At 41.4% G+C, this 21369-nt stretch overlaps 1 protein-coding gene across 5 annotated transcripts in view; it reads left to right on the plus strand.

Annotated features, from left to right (window-relative positions):
• The window catches only part of DENND2B (DENN domain containing 2B), a 180683-nt gene that overhangs the window by 6440 nt on the left and 152874 nt on the right, over window positions 1-21369 (plus strand). Inside the window, exon 2 of one of the 5 annotated variants that reach the window (XM_054826883.1) lies at window positions 2439-2503. The exons of the other annotated variants lie outside the window; for them this stretch is intronic. The gene's annotated coding sequence lies outside the window, so the exon portion shown is untranslated. The remainder of the gene's footprint in view (window positions 1-2438; window positions 2504-21369) is intronic. 5 annotated transcript variants of the gene reach the window in all.

The following is a 21369-nucleotide window of genomic DNA, read 5'->3' on the forward strand; positions in this document are numbered from 1 at the left end:
TCACAATCACAGGGGACAGACGCTAACCAGCTAGCATTGTGCAAAGCGCCCTGCTCGGCCTGCTGTTCCAAGTATTAGGGCAGAGACCAAAGCACTTTAGGAGAGCTGCCCCTGAAGATCTCGCAACCCCTCTTCAGAGAAGAGCAGATGTTCCAATCGTGGCCTCTGTTCATTGTTCTGAGAAGTCCTTCAAGTCAGGAGATGGATCTGTCTCTTGACATTTTTGCTTTCAACTTTGTTACTTCTTTGAGCTCTAATGATTTTGATCCTTTGTCCTGGTGGAAACTCTTATCACTCTAGGTCACTGGAAAGGGAAATATGTTTGACCTGAAGTCATGTTTCTTTCTGTGTGGGCACAGCGTGCTAAAGAAAAATGGGGCATATTGGCTGGCTGTGTGTGAAAGTGCTCTTCATTTGTGCTACAGGATTGTAACAATTGGAGTTTCCAGTTTGCCTTGTCTTTTAATCCTGGCTCTAGGCTCACAAGATCCTGTTAGCCAGTGTTGTTCAAATGAGCGTCATTAACCAGGAATATTGTTTTGAAGATATGGCAGGTCAGCAAAGTGCAAAAGCTTATGAAATCTCCTGTGTGATGGCAGGTGCTGATTATTTCCACTGTTAAGTTGCAAATCGGGCAGCAGTTCCACACCACAGCTTGCCTTTTACTGCCTGCTATATGTTAACTTTAGTCTTTGAGCAGAACATTGCCCGTGCCACTGAAACTGTGTAAGAAATGGCTGACTTGAGAGGTGAGATCAGAGTAGGAAAGGACAGAAAGGAATCAAAAAGAGGAGGCCTAAAATAATCTGAACCTCCCTCTAGGCCTTTTGTAAATATTACTTAACAATCTCTAAAATTGTTAAAACAGCAGCCAGTACTCATCAATACAATTCACGCATCTTTAGGTTTGTATGCATATTCTCTGTTAGTGTCTTATTGATGTATCCATCACCATTTCTCCTCTGGAAATGAGTAAATGTCCTGAATCATTTAATTGTAATGTTTAAAAATATTTTCCATGCAAGGAAAGCCAAGGACAAGCACTAGGAGCTCATGTGTCTCCTAGTCAGCACCTGTCTTGTCTGAAAGCCCATGTGACTTTCGGAAGTACGCATGGGTGCTCCTGAGCTTTAATGGCCCAACCTTGATTGTCTGTTTTTGCTGTTAACAGACCTCTGGATATCTCCTAAGCCTCCCTCCCCGCTTTCACAGGTGTTGTGCTTAAGCTCTGTCCTCCCCAGTGCCAGGGATTGGTGCTGAGGGGTTTCCCGCTGATTGGCTCAGTGCTTTATTACCCTCTGAACCGACACCTTGAGCAAGACTTGCTGAGGCTTTTGCTGTCATAGTTGCAGAGCAGCTAGCAGAGGAACTGGTCTTTGTCTCCAGAGATGCCTTCAGGCCTGGGGAGCGAAGGGGGACATTGCTGGGTGGCACAGCTGCCTTCTCATGCAGTGCCAAGGTGAGTTGAGGATAATCTTCATTAGCCTGCCCTGCTTTTCCTGTGGCTATGTAACTTGGGCAACACAGGTAACTCCCTAGAAAAAATAAATTCAAGAGAGGCAATGGTCCTCAGACTCCTGCTGTTTTACATGTAAGTAAAGCTTCATCTAAACCCCTGTCCTTTGGGGAAACTTGCCTGTTAGCTCCCAGGAAAACATTTGTAACTTTTTTCTCTCTGGCTTTTGTTAGTGTGTTTATTTTCTTCTTTCTCCTTTTAGGCCTTGAGCCTCCCTCTCGAAGCACTCCAAACCCAACAGCTGGGCTTTAATGAACTGTATGTGTCATACCCTCTAGTTGTGCTGCTGCTACTGCATCCAGGCTGTATATGGATGTGAGATCGAGATTTTGTGGGTACCACTTTAACTGTGGCTTGGTGTTCATTAGGTCCTACAAAGAGGATAAATCGTGACATAGAAATTCTTTGTTTTCCTGTGAGCATTGGGGCTTCTTGTCTGGCATAGACATTCCCTAATAGCAGCTATTTGAGCTGCAAGAAGTCAGCTGGTGACATATTCCTCTGCTTGGCCGTTTTTTCTGATGTTCAGATTTGTATTTAGTGGAGCACCAAGAGAGATGTCAGATTGTGCTTTGCACCCTAAAGTCAGTATCATGTAAGATTTGACTGGTATTCAGCTTTAATTCTGGCTTTGTTTGCCATTGAGTTGTCTCCTTGCAAGACAGTTATCTCTGAGTTGGAGAAACTAGCAGAGAAGCTGATGAATGTGCAGCTAAGATGATATCTCCCAAATGAAACAGTAAGAGCGCCATGAGGTTTTTAGTGGCAAGCACGTGCTTCAGAGAGAGAATAACAGTGGAGGGTAAAAAGTTATGAGAAAAATATGTTGTTTGTTTATCCATCCGCCTCCAGGAGATTGTGCCTGGTGGGGGGACACTCCAGCATATATGGCTGAAGGGAAATGATTGTCTTATCTTTTCAGTTGGGTGGATCATTGTATACGGTGATGTTTCTGGCAACAGAAAAGATGAAGAGGTTATGCGAAAGGTGAGAGAATTTACTTTCTGCCCTGGGTGAAACTAACTTCTCTTTTGAAGATTAATGGTTCAAGCCATTATCATTATTTTTAGTGGAGAGCATAATTATGCATGGAGAGTATGAGATGAACCAGACTGTAGTTTTTGGCATACTAGTGTCGACCCAGAACTACTGTGGATAGACTGATGTGATAGGGGAAAAGAATCTGACTTATTCTTAAGTTTGGAGAGATAGTAGAGCTTTTTGCCCTGAATAAGTGTATCTGAGCTACTGGGCTGGAGTTATGCTCTGGAAGCAGAATAATTAAGTTCAGTGGCATATTCATGTGTGACATTAAAATATGTAATGAATTTTGAGGGAGATACATATTCATGAGCCTATGGATAATGGATAAAACAGCAGGAATCCAGCCCTGGATAGCTTAGTGCTTTGTCTTGGACCAAAACGTCCTTTTCCCTTTCCCATATGCTTTGCAGCAGTACAGGCTGGCAACCACATCTGCTTGTCCAGCCCAGACAAACATGTAGTCAGAAGGTTAGCTGGGGTGGAGACCACACAAAGCAGTGTGATTTGGACCAGGTGACTTATCCCAGTATATAGGCAGTGTCTATTCAACTCTTCCTCACCTGGCACTTTATTTCTGGCTATGACTTTTCAAATTGTTTCTGAATCCAGCTTTTTTTTTTTTTTCCTCCTTTTTTTTTTTCCTCTCCCCTCCTAGTTAAGCAAATGGTAAAAGGCAAGTACATGTCAGCTGTTCTGTAAGAAAGTTTTGGTTTTTTTATGGAAGCTTAGCATGACCCTAAGTGTTGGATAGTCAGTGAGAGACTTTTTGATCTAAGACTCATTGATGTTAATTTTATATATATATATATATATATATATATATTCAATACACAGCAAAGGGACTTACCTCCATAACTTCTAAACACTGGATGCAGGAATCTTACACCTGGGGCTAATGGAGTTATGTTATTTCATCTTTAGGCTTTATCATGTGGATTTAAAAAAATCTGAATGATGAGGGCTTCTGAAGCAAATTAGGATTAGTGGTTTCTGGAGTAGGTCAAATGACAATAAAATCCAGGAACTGAATTCAGCTGATGGCAGAAAGATGATGAAATATTGTGGTAGTGTAGCATCTTTCATTTGTTGATCTAAAAATGCTTAACAAAATGTGAATGAATGAATCAAAGGCTGCATATAACTTTGATAGATGAGGGAAGCATCAATACAGATGAGAAGGTTCAGGAAGGTAATTCTAGGAACAGATAAAACCTTTCTTCATTTTCAGTTTAAGTCTTAAGAAAATCAGAAATACATTGAGGCAAAATATTTTCTTTTATCTCAAACTGTAGAGTAAATACCCAGAGTAGTGTTTTTGAGATGACAATACTGCTACTGCTGCCCTTCAGTGCTTCAAAAAGTTTTGTTTTTTTTTTTTTTTTAAAAACTAGAACGTGATTTCAAGTGAAGTTATTTAATTTCAAAATTAGTATGATTAGGTGGTGAGAGTAGCAGGATAGTTTTGGCTTTTAATACCATGTTTCCTATCTATATAATCTCAAATATTTATTAATGGACTACTGTATATGGAGATATATGATGTTAATCCATTTATCTTTTTTTTTTTCTTGAAAAGCATGAGTTGTTCTGTATCTACTTATGTTTGATTTTTGAGACTTAGTCCTAACCATACTTCTGGTTACAAGGTGGAAGTTATTGTGTATCTACTATTCTCCCCTCCTTCTTTCCCTTGCAAGTCTATGCCAAGAGGCAAAGGGATGCTCTTGTACATCAATGTGCAACCCAGGTTTACATCTTATGTAGAGTATATTTATCATAACTATTCAAAAGAGAGTAACTTATCCATATCACTTCACAAATATTCCAAGCAGCATTTTCCATATGGTGATTAAATGATCTGTAAACCCCTTTTTATTGATGTAAACAGAGGTTAGCTTTGATACACAAGTTAGCACAGCAGATGTTTCAGTTATCCCTAAACTTCATTTTGACCAGGGGGTGGAGGAGACAGACCCTTTCTGCCTTCACAATTTCCTATCTTTATTTATGAGTTCTCAGCTCTCTATAAAGCCTTAACCAGGCTAGATTCAAATAGAATAAAAAATGCTCTGGCTTTTTCTACAACCCTCCTGAGATTTTTCTAAGTCACTTATGAGAGTTAGATGCTCATTTTCCATTAAAGTCAGTTTGAACCAGATACAAAAATCCTCAGTGTGGCTTTGGCCTAATTGTTTAACAATAAAACATCCACATGCTCTTATTAGAGGGAACTCAGGATCTTCACATTAGGAATGTGATTAAGCATTGCAAGCAAAAGTCAGCATCTTATTGTTTCAATGTCTTCCTTGTATTAAAGATACTTAAACATTTCTGTGTATATCTCTGCTGAATCAGAGAAGTACCTCTTTCTTAAAACAATTTTACCTCATCTGTTTTACTTTTCTCAAACTTAGAAGAAAACAGCTTTGCTCTGTAATGTCAGGTTTTTTTGTACTCTTATCCCTTTGATTTTTATCTACTCTGGGAATAACCCCCCCATAGAAGAGCCTGCTCATCTTTCTCCAAGAGAGAATAATTTTTTTTTCAGAAGCAACTACTATTAAGTATAATGTCTACAGAAAGATGTAAATCCAGGTAGAGATACTTGCAAAACTCGTGTCCTGTTCCTTGCTTTGTTGCTCAGTCACTTGGAGATCTTGTAAGTCATTCCATTGCCTGAAACCTCAGTTTCTCTGTAAAGGGATAACTGATATCTCTCCACGTATTCCTGACATCATTAAAGAAGCAAAAGTTACTAGATGTTTGTATTAAGCTATTTGTTATGATATGTACCTTTGCCATTTGTTGCATTTCTTTCCTAACCTGGAAAAGATGTGATGGGCTGAAATTGCACTCCGAAGGCTGATGGCAGTTTTACTGTAAAGTTTCAGTGAGCAGAAGATTGAGCCTGAAAAGTGCACATGACTCGGGGAGCTCTGAACTTAGGAAGGCAGTACCTCATGTTTGTTCTGCACTGACACCTCTAGCCAAGCAAAGAAAAAGGTGTTGACATTGGAAGGAGCTGCAGCTATTGCTCCTTCGCCAAATGGGAGGTGAAGCCCTGAAGGGAAGGAATAGCAATGATGTATGACCCAGCAAAGTGTATTCAAGACTATTCCCTCAAAGTAGCTGGACCCTCCAAGGCACCTGCAAATTCACCAGCCGCTAGCTGGGTACTCTTGTTAGAGGCTCAAAGCACATAGGTTTTACAGGCCTATTAAAGCAGGACCATGCAAGGGCACTGTTATGTTATTTTTTGTGATGCAGCAGAAGTCCTGACTTTCCTTTTTCTCATTGCATTTCCCATTGTCCAGTAACTGCAGCGCCTATCAGTTATACTTTCATTTAAACAAAATAGGACAAATATGTTTACAGTTAAACATGCTACATAAATACCTTATTTTACTGCTTTATTAAATGCGTAACAAATCTGTTTGGCAGGCACCTAATAGGAAATGGTGTATAGGTCTCTTTTGTACATTTACTGGGCTCTAAAGTTTTCAGGTTAAATTGGGTTTTAGATAACACTTTCTCTGAAAAAATGTTCAGATAACCTTATTTCTTTCTCAGTTCCTTGGATTCTGTAGGAACTCTGTTAGCTTTTTATATACCCTGCCTGTTTGAATTGCTAGAGTGACTTCAGTCCCCTGAAGCAAACTTCGCTACAGCTCTTCCAAAATACTTTTTTGTACAGTGTAAATGGATTGCACTCGGGTCAATTTTATTTTCTTTTTAGCTATGTAGATAAAATACAGCTGTGGTACCGAGCATAACTAAAAAGACACTGAGGAAACCAAAGCACAGTTGAGGATGTAAGGGCTCTTGTTACCTGCTTATTTTCCTCCTTCTGTAAGTTTTTCTTCCATCCCTATGTGGTGGAAGGGCTGGCTAAGTGAGCTGCTCTCTTTTCTTCCCCCAGTAACTTTTCTGGTCCTTTTCTGCATTAATGTAGACATTTCCACAAAGCTCGGATCATGAGCCGAGTTGGCTGATCTTTCATGACAGCACTTTATTGTATTTACCAAAAGTTTCTTTCAGTACCATGCTAGATTTGTTTCTACTCTGCAAACTCTCTCCTTTCCTTGTAAGCTGAGGTGGGAGATGGTTTAAATAAGAGGCCAGGCTGGGTGGCAATTTCTGACTCGGATGGAGGAAAGAAGGAACTCTAAAGGGACAAAAAGTGGTTTCCACTTGTGTATTGTGAGACCAAATGGAGGTGATTTTTTTTTAGTATACTTGCTGCTTGTTTTCTTCAGAGCTGTTCTCTGGCCTGAGGGAAATCACTTCTGCAAAGCCTCCTTGGTTTAGGCAGTTTGTGACCTGCCCCCTGGCCCCACAGCTGCTCCATCCTCAGGCGTTTTGGGCATGTCTTTACACTGGGCCAAATGCCAATTGCATATTTGGGACTGAAACCCCATCTGGGTTTTTTGAGCCAGAAAAAAAATCCTGAAAATGTGCCTTTTTTATATTTTGTAAAGGATGTTGTTCAAAATAGGAGAAACAGAAGTTTAAACCTTGAACTATATAAATACTTGAGTTATCTCAGCAAAGTGCAAGTGCATTGAAGTGCATGCAAACAGCATGATACTGTGTTTCTTAGAAAAGGACTGTGAAGTAATGGAAAAATCTCCTAACGAGGTGAAAATGAAGTTAGATCTTCCTGGGTTTTTTTTTTTTTACCCATTTGGAAACCTGATCAATTGATTGTTTTCTGTACTATGCTTAGTAGCAACAGCAAGTGAATTGCAAAGCAGGGACAAACATACATTTTTCCACGGCTGATAAGTAACAAGGTCAGGGTTACATATCTGTCTCTGAGGCTGAGTGATGCCCAGTTGTTGTCCACCTGGGAGCACAGTTGTAAGAAAACCAGCACCCCTAATACATTGGTTTTCTGCTCCATTTGTCTAGAGAGCAGCTCCTGGGGGTTCGCTGCATTGTGAGGAGCATGCTCCTGGTTGAAATTTGTGATGACCACATACAGTGTTCTTTCTTACTGTCAGGCTGAATCTCAGTCTTTTCTGCAATGATGTTTGAAAGACTGATTAAGAAAAGTAGCCTGCATCCCACTCCCCTGCTTCTCAGAGTATTTCTTACTCCACTGAATGTAAAAGAGTGGGGGGGGGGAAAAAAAATCCCAGGATGATAGTGTTTTACCCTTGCTTAAAGAAGAATGTAAATTTTTCAGCAGGATTGGAAGCAGTGTGGAATCTGCCTTTGAATTGGGACTAGTGGGTTTGGCAAAGCAAGATGTGTGATGCGAAACTAGTTTTTGCAAGGTCCTCTAAGACTTTCTGACTAAACAGTTTCTCATGAGCTAAACAGTACTGGGAAAGGCTTGCTATGTGGGTAGGAGACCTCCCAAGAGCATGTTTGGTTCTGTGATTCAGCATGTGGCATTTGTCCCCTGAACAGAGAAGACACGTATCAATGGTCCAGCAAAGAGCTGAGGGCATAGTCCTGTAGGAGACCGTGGTTTTCCAGTGAGATGTGGATCAGGTGCTGGACTTAAAGTGACTTAACACTTGTGCCTCACTGCCTGAGGAATTATTACATCTCTTAGATTTAAACAATCGTTCTAGGCACTCTGAGCTCACAAGAATGTAATAATGATTGCCCTGCAACATTAAAGTGTCATCTAAAGATAACACAAGCTCAGCCCACCAACACTATTAAACAATCATAAACAGTACAGATTAAGTTAGCCAGTAAATCAAACCAGGAAAAAAATACCCTACGGAGACTTGATGCTTTTGTCTCTTCCTTGGAAGATTACCAAATTTGGAAACATGGGATATTTCTGACCAATTTGGCATCAAGCACAGGGTGCTATTTAAATTCTGGTTTGGTAAACTGCACTTTTGCCTCCGCAAACTTCCCCTCTTGCTCTAAAAGGATACAACAATATTTTTTTCCTCATGCCCTCTATAGTTCTATGGCTTTGTACTGTTAAATGAGTATTATGCTTTGCTCCAGAGACAGCTGTATTTCAACAGTAGATGAAACAATTTGTGTGGGTGCCTGCTTTTCACTATTTGTTTTTCAAAGGTGTTGCAAGGTTATTAATTGTTAAACGCTTTGAAACTCTTCCTTCAGGAATATCATATGACTTGGAGCAGTGTTTGAGTCAATGAAGGCATAAAGATGTTTCCTGTATGTGTTTTGAAGTCTTCAGGTCACATTTGTGCAAGTGATAATACCCATCTCCAGTACAGTGCTTTTTGTTGCAATGCTCCAAAGTGCTTTGCAAAACTCATTGGAGCCATCAATAGAGCTAATTGAAAGGATTTGATTAAATGAAGCATAATTAAAACATGCGATTTTGATGGTGCTGAACACTTTGTGGAATTAAGTTGATGGTAGAAGAGCTTCCTAAGGAGCCAGAGTGGGCTAGAGGCCTAACTGAAACAGAAACAAACCCAGCAACTGCTTTTCCTGGGAAAATGGACACAACAGCACAACTGTCTTATTGTGCAATACAAGGTTTTTTGTTTCATTCAAACATTAAATAAAAGCAAAGAATGAAACTGTGAATATTGTAATGTCCTTAAATGACTTTAGCCAGTATCTCCATTTTGTAGATTAAGAAAACAAAGTGGAGGGAAATAAAATTACTTGCATGACTGGAGTTGCCTAATATGCCAAAGATGGAGCTGGGGTTTTGAGTCCTCCAGCCACAGAGCTACCTCTCTGATACTTCACCGTAGTTTAACAAGATACTTGCTTTACCACTTTTGCATAAGCACTATTATTTTCTTTCAGAAATTAAAGTTATAGTTCCAAGCAAAGTGAAGTGTGTAGATAAATAGTGACAGTGAATTTCTCCTGTTCAAAGAAAAGGGAAGCTAGGTCTACCTTTAGCTTTAAATGCTTACAAAACATTAACTGTTTGGCTGCTGATATATTGTAACAGTTCCGACTTTCTCAGATCATAATAGGAGTTTGGGAACAGAGGTGGAACTGGAATGACTTTCCTCAGATTATAAAAAATAAAATGGATTCTTGCTATTTCTCAGTATCTCTAACAATGTACCTGCTATGACACTACAGAATAGATGGCAGGAAAATACTAAGATATACCTGTGGCAGGACAGATTTCATATTGAAATTTTTGAAAGCAACTGATCCAGCCAAGTAATGCTGTGCTGTCCCACTCTGTCTTCTTTTAGGTCATTCTAAAAGACAATGCTTACTCTGTATTACTTTGCTGTTTATGAAGTGAAAACAAGGTACTACCTTCAAGTTAGAAAAGGCCTTCCTTTAACAAATGGCAGAGATTCAATGCCCCATTTATTGTCTTGACGTTTTGTTTTAGTGTTCCAGTTTGCACAGTGGTCTCCGGAGGTTTCTAAAGTATGCGTGAATAATAGAGAGAAACGCACTCCTATTTTCTTTTGGGAACATTGGGGATTTTAGCTTGCAGACAGGCCTGGCTGTTGCTCTAAATGCATCTCTCATTCCTATTGGCATAGGCAGGAATCCAGGTGGCATAGCATCCTCCTACCTCATCTTCTACTTTTCCTTGCATTTTGTCTCTATACCTTACTTCATCATCTGCGCTGTGCTGTTCACTAACAAGTCCATGGTCTCCTCAGATGTCTCTTCTATTGGCTGACTTTTATTACCTTTATTCATATTCCAGTGTTGTCTACAAGCAACAGTGACTGAAGCCGGATTTCTTGGTCTTTCTACATGCGTTCACTGTGTGTGTATAAGCAATAACAAAGGTCCCCTTTTGATTGGAAAAAGGCAGATATAAGTGGACAGGAGGAGGAGACGTCCGTGTTAACCTTCATCCATTTATCGGTAGCATACTAAAATGTGGTCAAATATGTCACCCTCTAACAGTTCTCAAAGGTTATGAGGTTACTGGGCTCTAAGCAGATTTATGCAGCGTTGGTCTTGAAAAATTATGTATAGGAAGCCTCATAGCATATGGGAGAGAAGTTATGTTTATATCCCAGAATATAAATGAGATGCTAACTCAAATAGTTTTATAGCGTGGAATGTCTCTTTCCTTCATAGCTTTACATAGTTCAGTGCTTCCCCTTCTTCATGTCCTCATGCCTGAAGAATGCAGACGAATAGCTGAAAAAGGTTTGTGTCTAGTGCCGTTAGGTCATTAAGGTTCTTGGCCAAAAAATATCCCTGACCTCCCTGGTCAGAGGAAACCGCATCAACGGCAATGGTTTTAAGGAGATTATAGTTAGTGTGTCTCAGCTGTTGTGTATGAGGCCTAAGGGGATAGAGCAAAACCTGCTGTAACTCTTACTCTCATCCTTAAGCATGTGTCCAGTGAAAACCTTTATGCTTCATTTCATGCAAGGATAATGCCTGCAGAAGATACAGAGAGGCATTCTTCCTATGTCTGTGTTTTTGTAAAACTTCTGGACACTGCTCATCAAAATTCTGAGAGCAGAGGGTCTGTTGGCCTCTCCAGCTGAAGAAATTCAGCTCTTTGAAGGAGCTGGGCATCAGTTATGAAAGTGTGTAGTTGACACTGAACTGATTGTGCCACAGGTTTTTGCCTTTCAAATTTTAGGGCAAACTACTTCCAACAAATCTGTGCATGTGGACATGAAGTATCTTTATTTTTCTATCGAGGAGCAATCAGCACAGCTTTCTGCTCTGTGCCTAACACTTCCAGCAAATTTTCTCTGAACTGGAGCTGCTTTGTGCAGCACAAATGAACCTTTGACAGGTGTGATCTGAGACTGACTGTTTATGACAGACACTGGAAAAGTTGTCAGGCTGGCATCAGGGGAGCACCTGAAAAGCTAATACTTGATCAAGGAGAAGCATCAAGAGCTAAATCCCAGGATCTTGAGTTCCAGCCAGCAAATTGGAATTCTGCAGGAAGCAATAGAAAAATCTTGTGGAATATTCTGTGTTCTGCCTGTATTACAGCAGGCTGTTTCTATACGTCTGAATATAATCAAATACCCCAAATCGTGCAAGTTGTTTGCAAAGAGGTTGATAAGAAAACAGTGGTGGTGTATGCCTTATCTCTCAGTCTTCCATGTTGTAGAGATTCCTCTGATACTGGGAATCCTTTTCCATTGTCTGTCTGAGGAACCTGAGAAGAGTAATCAAAGAACGCGTGTCTTAAATACAAATCAATGTGCAACTCATCTGTTATTTGAGAGTGTAGGCTTCATCCTTCTTGATTAAAGAACCCATACATGTGGAGTTGACATAATCTTCCTCAAATGGTTAATATCTGATTAGTTTCAGGTAAAGTTTATTTTCTTGCTGCTGTTGTTGTTGTTTTTCCTAGTCCCAGCCTTTCCTGTGTTGTGAACCTTGTGGGAAGGTTTGCTCATGTGCTAGGGCCAGGCTAATTTCACCTCATCCAGAAACCTAATGATTTAAACTTCTGGATTCAGTTCCAAATGGCCTATGTTTCCATAAGACTTGTCTTCATTGCTGAGCATTGTTTTATGTATTTTATTATGTTAAAGACCACCTGAATGTGGTCAGCATTATGTACAAGTATCTGCAGAGCTGAGTACCCTTTGGGAAACTGAGTTTTGGCTCTTTGAGCAAGCATGTAGTATTGAAACAGAGCGATACAGACAGATGTTAGAGCCCCAAAGGTGTCCTCATGGAGAGAACATACAAGATTTTTCTTCTTCCTTCAGGTTTCCAGGAGGACTACCTGCAGGACTCCCAGGGCACCCATACCAGTCCATTTTTGCTCTTTATTATCTGTCACATCATCCTCGCACAGAATATGAGTGTGTCTTTTGTAGGCGCGTGGACCAGAATGGCCACCAAAGGCTCAGGAAGCCAATGTTGGTGAGCAAAGCCCCCTCTTTATCTTCTAGGGGGGAACCTACCCTCCAAAAAAACCAAAAACCAGTCGCCCTAAAACCAGAATGTGTAGGCAGTGACGCTACAAGAGATTTTGAATGGCTATTTACAGAGACAATACTTTTCTGGGGGGAAAAAATAAGTATCAATGGTATACTTTACTGTATATGCTTTAGCAAGAAAATATAAATTGACCAGATTTACCAAGGAACAGTAAAACTCCCTGGTGTCTCATGAAACTGTTGTGTGTAATGATGCGCAATACCTGAACGCAGTGTTTGAGCTGAGGTCTGTTGAAATAAAGGACTGTCATTCTAATGGCTTGACTAAGTAGACTTTAGGTAAAGCTCTTGGGGAAACAGCAGTGTTGCCTGAGACTTGGAGTTTAGTTTGTTTTCTTTTAATGAACAAGGCTTTCTTCATGGCTTTTCTTTTTGAAAAGCGGTGTTTGCTATGCAGCGTATGAATCACTGCAGATGGACCGGTTCATTGATTTTTAAAGGTGTTGTCTCTTTCCTTGACTAAGCAAGTAAAACTTTGCTACTAGCAAGGTGGTGGCTGAGATTGTTACAGGCCTAACATATTTAATGAGACAAATCAATTTTTTTTTTTTTTAAGCAGAAGGATATTCTAATCAAAAGGTAGAGTCTGGATTCTGTGTGTGCACACTACTGCCAAGCACAGGAGAAGTAGTGAGGTTAGCACTCATGTGCTTTCCTAAGAGGCACGGACTTCACTGACTTTTGGGGATATCCTTATCTGAATTGGAAAAGAGGAAGGAAGATTTAATTGGGGATAACTTTTTTTCTCCTTGAAATATAACCTGAATCATTGTGTCAAATGAAATTTTTTTTTATTTTGAAATTAAACTAAACTTCAAAGTACAATTTTTGTTTTGAAATGAAATGTCAATACACTTAATTTTAGAAAATGTTGCAGAAAAACATGTCCTTAATTATTTACAGGCAAAATATTTCAATGTGAATTTTATACCACCAAATCTTACTTTTTGATGAACAAAACATTTAAAGCAATTCAACTAGCTTGAATGTTCTTGTCCGCTTTAACAGTCATGGAAACATCCAGATCATTTAGTCCCAATCTCCTCTAGATCCTTGTTGCACAGTGATTTTTTTTTTATGGCAATCTGTGCTTTCTGAAAATTGAAACAAACAAACAATGCAGGTAGGTTATTTATGAAGTAGAGACCTGTATGTAAAATGGTACCTCTCCCAAAACAAAATCATCTATATGCAGAAACAATACCTTGGTTTTCTGGTGACACATAGTATAGGAAACCACTATGAAGGTGCATATGCAGTTTATACCATTTTGAAAAAAAAATCCCAGATTTGAAACTCACATGTGTAACTTCTCTGTTGACAATATACCTCATTTCTGGCTTGTGTTAGTTTTGCACATCACTCTGCAGAACCTGCAATAACTTCTGAAAGTTCATACGGTGCACCTGATTATTGGTGTCTCCTTTAGCAGAAATCAGCTCTCTGGATTTCTTTGTCTTTACCTATGAACAGAAAAGGAAAAAAAAAGATTTATTTTTCCTTTATTTGAAAGGATGATGTGTAAAGAAGAGGAGTGAATCTTCAAAACCAAAAATAAAACAGCTCCAAAACCGGAGTCCAGTTTTCTGCCAGTGCCTCCAGCCTGTGCTCCCAACAGGCAGAGTAACACAAGGCCAGAGCGCTCACAAGGATTGCTGTGTATCCTGAGGAAAGCTCTCTGTTGTAGTTCTAGTTTTACTGTGAGGCTGCAAAGAAGCTCCTTGCCACGTCACATCTAGTGAAAATGGCAGAAGCTTTTGGTAATTTGTTTCCCCAGGCATAGCAAACTTACTTTAAGTTTGTGTTTTTACCCTCAGGTTAGCTAGGAAAATCTCCATAGCTGAGAATCTTGCTAAGTGTGAATAATTAAATTTACCTGTCAGCCTTTTCTGTGAGCAGGAAATTGTATGTTTCTGTGATGCAGTATTTCTGTTCAAAGGAAAGATGCTAGCTTGCAAAAGCACCTTTCCTGTTAACTACATCTGATTGTGTTAGCAGGGATATTTTGAACTCTGCCTGAACCAGATTGCTATCTTATCCTGGAATTAATCACTAGGAAAATCAGTGACCCTGTTCCCTAAAGCTGCTCTGATACCAGCATAGCTGCTGCTTCTTAAGCTGCTCCATGGGTCACAAGCAAGGTGCTGAATGCCTCTGGAAAAGATGTTCTAGTACTTCTTCCTCCAAAATTCACCTTTAATGCAAGCCCCCCTGGCTATCCTGTGATACATGTCCTAATCATGCTTTAGGGTCTATCAAGCCAGGATGACCAGCAAATGGAAACAATGTGGTGCGTACCGTACTGGCCAGGAGCAGAGCACAAGGGCTGTCCTGGGAGGGAGGATGAGCCAGGAGCCAAGGATGACCGCAGCACAGATAGGACAGTGCCCTTGCTGACCATGGCACGGTCTCACAGCACCCAAGTGGGGTCAAGTTGGTGACAGTGACAGGTTTCACCTGCAGCCCAGTGATGGCTGGGCAGATGCCAAGGGAAAGTAGCTGGGTCCAAGTGTAATCCAGACAGCAAGTTGAGTCCAACAAGGACACAGCTGGGGGCAGGTGAACCTGCAGCATGGCTCAGCCTGAGCTGAATCTGGGCTTTTAGGCCCTTGGGCAGCAGCTGTGTGAGTGCAGGTCCCAGGTCAGGCTGGTCAGGGCATTTAAGGGCTGTTGGTGCACTCAGGGGCCTGACAGCTGCTCTGATGTGGGTCAGACACTGACATGCTGATGGCATGTTATTTACTATCCAAGAAGCCCTTCTGGGCCCTGTGAGACAGCTCAGTGAATAAAGTGCTACTGAGTACGACTAAGGAGTAGTAGGGCTTCCTTTCTGGAGGCCAAATTGTGAGTTTTGAGTGTACCCAAAGCCAAAGCAAGGGGAGTCCAATGTTTCACTTCCTGAGGGGCAAACTGAGAAATGTGTTATGAGTCTTGATGGGTTGGAGTTGCTGTTTTCTGCCTCTTGGTGTCCCCTGCAGTCCCACGATAAAGCTCTCTGCAGCTGGGGTGGGTGATCCACTCCCTTCCTCCCTCATAGGGTTATCCGGGACTGCTAGCGCTCTCCACTGTGTCTGCTCGCTGGAGTGGGAAAGGATACGCTGAGTTAGCAGAAGCCAGTATTTCCTCTGTGCTTCTCATAAAGGCACAGAGGGACAGGGGAGGGCATTGTGCATCGTTAACCGAGCAGCTGTTCCAGCCAGTCCTTGTAGCAACACTTCACACATGCCTAAGGTTAAACTTTAAACTCCTGTGCTGGAATATAGTTGCCTGCTGAGTCATGGGGACTTCTACTCTCTGGAGATACTTACTAGTGCTGGATAGGTGTATTCTGCCCCACGGCATCTTTCATTTAAAGCTTTCCAGGCATTGCTTCTGTCTGGCAAGGTAAAATAAAGCTTTCCATTAATGCAGCCTTCCTCTGTCCTGCCTTCTGTCCTGCACTGTTTTGGGGTATGGGTGGGATGACTCCCAAAGGGTCCACAAGACTGTCTTTGGGTGGTGGCACTGGTGAACTTTATTTGTTGAACCAAATACAACAAAGTGAAAAGCAGTGTTGTATTTCTATTTACATGGCATGCTGCTGTCTTACCCTTTGTGTGTAATTACATTTATGCATGCCAAAGAGAGGGACATTTCTGTGTTAATGAAGAGTATGGGTGAATATAAGTTTTGGAAAAGGAGAGAAAAAAGTGTTTTCCCTGAATCTGTTTCTTTAGGACCAGTTGATGTTCTGCCTACAGAGTAAAGGAGCGTAAGAATAAACCTGGTTCAGTGTATGGTTTTGGTTTTGAATATTAAATAGAGCTGCTGAAACGCCCAGGTGCAGAATCCATGTGGATGAGAAAGCTGGGGAGGGAGAAGTGTAATCGACTGACCAAAGCATCACCCCTTAGGTAGCCTTTCTGCTCTCTGATACCAGCTCCAATACTGGCTTTGTTGTCATGTGGCAAATTCCCAGGGACTGGTATTTGCAAGCAACACAAGCTCAGGAAAGTGTCTCTCCCCTCCAGTTTTCTCTTGCTGGGTGTTGGATGCATGATGCTCATGAGCTGTCCTGGCAGGAAGGGCTCCTGCTGTGGGGAGGTTACCTGCCTGTCCCACAGCAGTGCAGGGGTGCCTTGGGTGTCAACAGCCCTAGAAGGGTCCTCTTGGCAGCCAGAGCCAATGCCTTGGTATTGGGAGGTGGATGTATCCCTTTTAAATGATGCAGCAGGTACTATTGACCCTGTGGTTTTGCTTGTTAGAAAGCTGTTCCAGTACTTTGCTAGTCCAGTGGTTAGAGATGTTTTTCTAATTTCAGGCCTAGGATTATTCGTGGCCAGTTTCCATCTAATTTGTTCTTGAGTCAATGAGATGAAAAAGAATGCCGAGTGCAGTGAATGAGGTCTGCCTTGTGAGCTTGTGCAAAAGCTTGCTGAGCGGGTCACTCTCCTGGTCTTGCAGCACTAACCTGGTGACTCTACGCTTGCCCAAAAATATTCAGGGCTGTTCTGACGTCCTTTAAAATGAAGGAATATGGGTCTGGTCCTGAGCTTGGAGAAGCCTGAGGAAAGGCCCATGTTGACGTCAGTGGTTTTGAGAATTAAGCCTTACAAAGTTTGCATAGAGCTGGTGCCAGATGCATCTCCTACCCACAGTTCAGGCAATGGACATGTGTGCACAAGGCTGGTGTAATTATGAGAGAGTTCAAAGGGAGCTATACAACCAAGGAGAAATATTCATCGGCTGATCTGTGCCTCCACAGTGTACTTTCACACAGCTGCCCTCTGTAGCATGGGGCCTCTCCAGAAAAGGGAACATCAGACGTGCCCTGGTGCCCTAGGACTGAGTTGTATGCACATGTTCCCCGGGGACTGGGATGAAGTTACTGCATGTGGGGTTCCCGTGTGTTTATTTTGTGAAAGTCCTGATCAGGTTGTTTAGGTCAGGAGCACACAGGGGCTTGCTTGCTTGCAGTTTGATCTGGAAGAAAGGTCTTTGGTAGCATGCATTTTTGCAGTAAACACAGATATTTTTTGGGAGCAAAGCTGAAGTGTAGGCAGCACATAATGATTCATGTGGGAACAATAATTGCTGGATTGGCTCAGAGAGGGTTACAAGTGGAGCTAGTGAATGGGAAGAAGATGTTCTCAAACACCATAACCCGTTGAGAAAAGCCTGATGTGCAGATGAATATGCTGATATTTGCTTCAAGATGATACCAGAAAGTTTTGATGGTGTGAAACCCCATGTCCTGGGTTGGTGGATCCCTTCTAAGGTGTTCTTGTTTTTCAACTCCAGAAGTGCCATTTTTGGGGTATGAATTCCTCTGATTTCTCAAACACAGTAGGTGTGGGACAGGGAAGAGTTGACCTTCAGTAGGTAGGACATGGTGTCAGAACATGGGGTTTGTCACATCCTAAATCCCTGTCTCCCTGGGGAGACTACAGCTGTGTCATGCCCCCAACATGGTGCCAGTATCCTGCAAGAAGTAGTTGTCAGCTTTCACACAGGGAGAGAAAGCTATCATTGAAACTACAAATAGTCATCAAATGTCTCTCATTTGTGTCACTAAACTGTAGACATTTGGGTCAGGGTGTGCTGGTCTGGCCTTCCAATATTCAAATTCCACTCCAGTTGATTTTTCTTCACTCTTCTTCATCTTTATGCGTCCTGTAAGGGCTGCCATGTTGTGGTCCACATGCTGCAGTGTTTTGCTGGCAAGTGAAGCAGTTCATGTTTGCTCTGTATACAATTACAGTGGCTAAGGACATTTAAAGTGAGAGCTAGGAGTGTTTTGTCACAGTGTGCTCTTACACAGTGTGATTGTGTGGGAGACAGTGGGTGATAAATGCAAAAGAAAAAACCAAAACCTTTCTTACTCTTGTCAACTCTACCAATTTTAATTTGGGATTGTTTTGTAGTGATTTTTTTTTTCCTTTTGTTTTCTTACTACTTTTAAGGCCCAGGTTCCTGGAGTTCAATGATTATTAGAAATCTTGAACCTCTCTGGCTTTTATAGCTACATGAGTCCCAAAGGCTTGAAATCTGTAAAGCTAATAGAAGGATTTCAACCTTTATTTATACCTAAAGCTATGGGATGACCTAAACAAATCACAAAACATCTCAGGGACCTGTCTCAAGTACTTAAACCAAGTAGTACGAGTTTCTTTTTATTCTCACTGTCCGCTTGCTGATGTGGTGTCAGAGGGAGAGTGGGAGATGAGACTGTGACTCAGCCTCTCTCCCAACGAGCTGATAGGTACAACAGGAGAAAATTGCGTCCACCTGGAGTGGTGGAGCAATTGCATTCACTGAATGGAAAGGAACTGGCACTTTGTCTTGGGTCACAGAGGTGAGGTGTTACCTTTCATCATCCTTAACGTGGATGAGTACCTACAAGGGATGGTCAAACCCACACCTTTGTGTAACTTCCTACTTACAGCCCAGTCACTTTCCTACTGAGGTCTCTGGAAATATATTTACTATTGCTACCACCTCTTAGCATGGCCAAAGATCTCGCCAGAAGAGAACCTGGTAGTTCAGAATTCCAACTCTGTGTAATAAACAAATACTTCAGTAAATCCCTGAGAATGGAAGCTGGGGGCCTTGGCATAACAAGCAAACCCATCAAAAATGGAATTTTTTTTTGTTTGTGTTGCATTTGATTTTAATAACAGGCAAAATTTTCCAAGCAGGAGGATTGCACATACTGTATGCAATTTGTCTAAAGAATACTTTCTCTAGAGACAGAAGGGAGGGGAAAAAAAAAGAAGAGGGGAAAAGGAAGAACTCTTCAGAAACAATCTCCTATTTTTTGTCTTCCATTTAAAATGATGTGCTAACTCATAAGCTGGAAGTTTTCTCCTGCATCAGGATAATACAGCCTTATGACCATGCTCTCTGCTTTGCTCCTGTTCCAGTAACTGCACTGAAGTCTGCAGTGAAGGCGAGCAGGGGTGTTTGACCAGGGCTGTTTGCTACCCAGGCACTCCCCTCCTTTTAATACCTGTTTTTCAGAGCAGACCTTTGCAGGAAATCAGATGTTATTGTGCATTGAGTCTTTTTTTTCCCCTGCCAGACACCCAGATGAGGCTAGTCTAACTTGCTTCCAAGGTTTTTAATTGGGAACAAAATGTTTTGAGGTTTCATTTTCAGACCCTTGAAGGTTTGATTGGTCCTTGGCACCTTTGAATGCCTATCCAGTTTTATTTGGTAGAATGCAAACGTGTTGAAAGCATTGAACTGTTTTAAAAAAGATAAAAATCCATTCAACCCTCCCCCAACCTCCCTACCCCAAAAAAACCCTTCTAGGATTTGAAATTTCAGAGAAACTTGCCTGTTGATTCAGACAGTAAGGCATGCAGGAAGAAAGTCTTTGCATCAATAATAACCAAATGAATAGAGTATAGCTAGTCGCTCTGCTGCATGGTTTTCCGACAGCCTGTTGTTTGACTGCATTGTTACAGCTGTAAAACTGGGCAGATTACCAGGGTGCTGTCTATATTTAAATAGCTGTATGCTCTGGGTCAGCTTTGGAGTGCAGCAGCTGGTATGGTGTTTGCATTTTTGTGGACACATTACTGACAGGAACAATCTTTTGCCTTCAAGTGTCTGTGGATAGATTTTTCTTATCAGTCATTTCAGTACCTGATTAGTAGGTACAAACAGGTACTTGGGCATCTAAAACCTTGGCTAATTGTAGGCATGAACTGTGACTTCGAAACTAGATACCACCCACTTAATGAAGCAGCCCCTATTCTGTAGGTGCTGTACCTTTGTAGAGAGCTAGCACTGTTTACCTTGCATTAACTTAAGGTTACAAGGTTTACCTTGTATTGCCTAATATGTGTTTGGTTTGTTTTAAAAATCTTCTACAGGGCATTAATTGTTTCACCAATGGTCTCAGTCTGCATGCAGGTAGTAGTCACAGCTTTATGGGTATCAGAAGAGCATGTCATCTACAAATGGTAACAATCTGGTTTATTAATAACTGCATCTTCGTGATAACCCATGAATTAGGCAAACAAATGTTATAATCCCGCACTGATGCACTGAGATTTTGATGTAACTTTGGGTAGGTCGGTGGTACCATGCTAAAATTGCAACTTAGGATTCGGAAGGTCTTATTCTGCCTGTGCCCTCAGCAGCAGGCAACAGGGTGCACCTGCACTGACATGATGCACACTTGCAGGTGGGCAATACACACTGGGTGAGAAAGGAGATGGCAGTGCATGGCTCCCAGCTCTGAGCTTGCCTCTAGATGACCTTTCTGTCTAACTGAGGATTGCAGAATCTTTTTCTTCTGACATCTACCACTCAATGATTTTGAGGAAAAGAGGCAGCAGATCAGGACAGTTAAAATAAGCTAAATATAACATTGTCGGGAATCAGAATGGCTTTATTTTGCCAGAGGAGTCATGCTTCACATGTGAATGATCTTCCTTTGACCTAAACTTAAACCATGAGTTCAGGGAACAACCACTTATAGAATTGGTTAGGTCTGTAATTCACTGTGTGGATAACAGGATGGTCTGAAAGAGAAAACAAAGATCCTTACTTCTCAGCAAAGATGCAGAATAAAGACTATCAAATTCTCTTGGGTTTTCTTGTTGTTACTGGTGTCTTTTGGTTTTGGGTGGGTGTAGGTTTTTTCTTTTTCTTTTTTTTTTTTTTAATTTTGTGGACCAGAACTGGTGGGGTTTTGAAATTCTTTCAACCAGTGTAAACCATTTCCTATTGCGTCTGGCAGCTGTTCTCTCAGTGTTTGCAGATGAGAGGCACAACAACACTCCTTAAGAAAAAATTGCTTGTGAAGAACAGATGAGTCTGAGGTTCTGGTTAAGGGAGAATGCACCCCCATAAATTACTGCATTATTATATATCAAGAATACTTTTGTAGTCTGTCATTGGAGCAACCATTGAGTAGGATTCTGCATCCCACACTTGAAAATG

Source organism: Grus americana, chromosome 5 (assembly GCF_028858705.1).
Source record: "Grus americana isolate bGruAme1 chromosome 5, bGruAme1.mat, whole genome shotgun sequence".
In the NCBI taxonomy this organism is placed as follows: Eukaryota; Metazoa; Chordata; class Aves; order Gruiformes; family Gruidae; genus Grus; species Grus americana.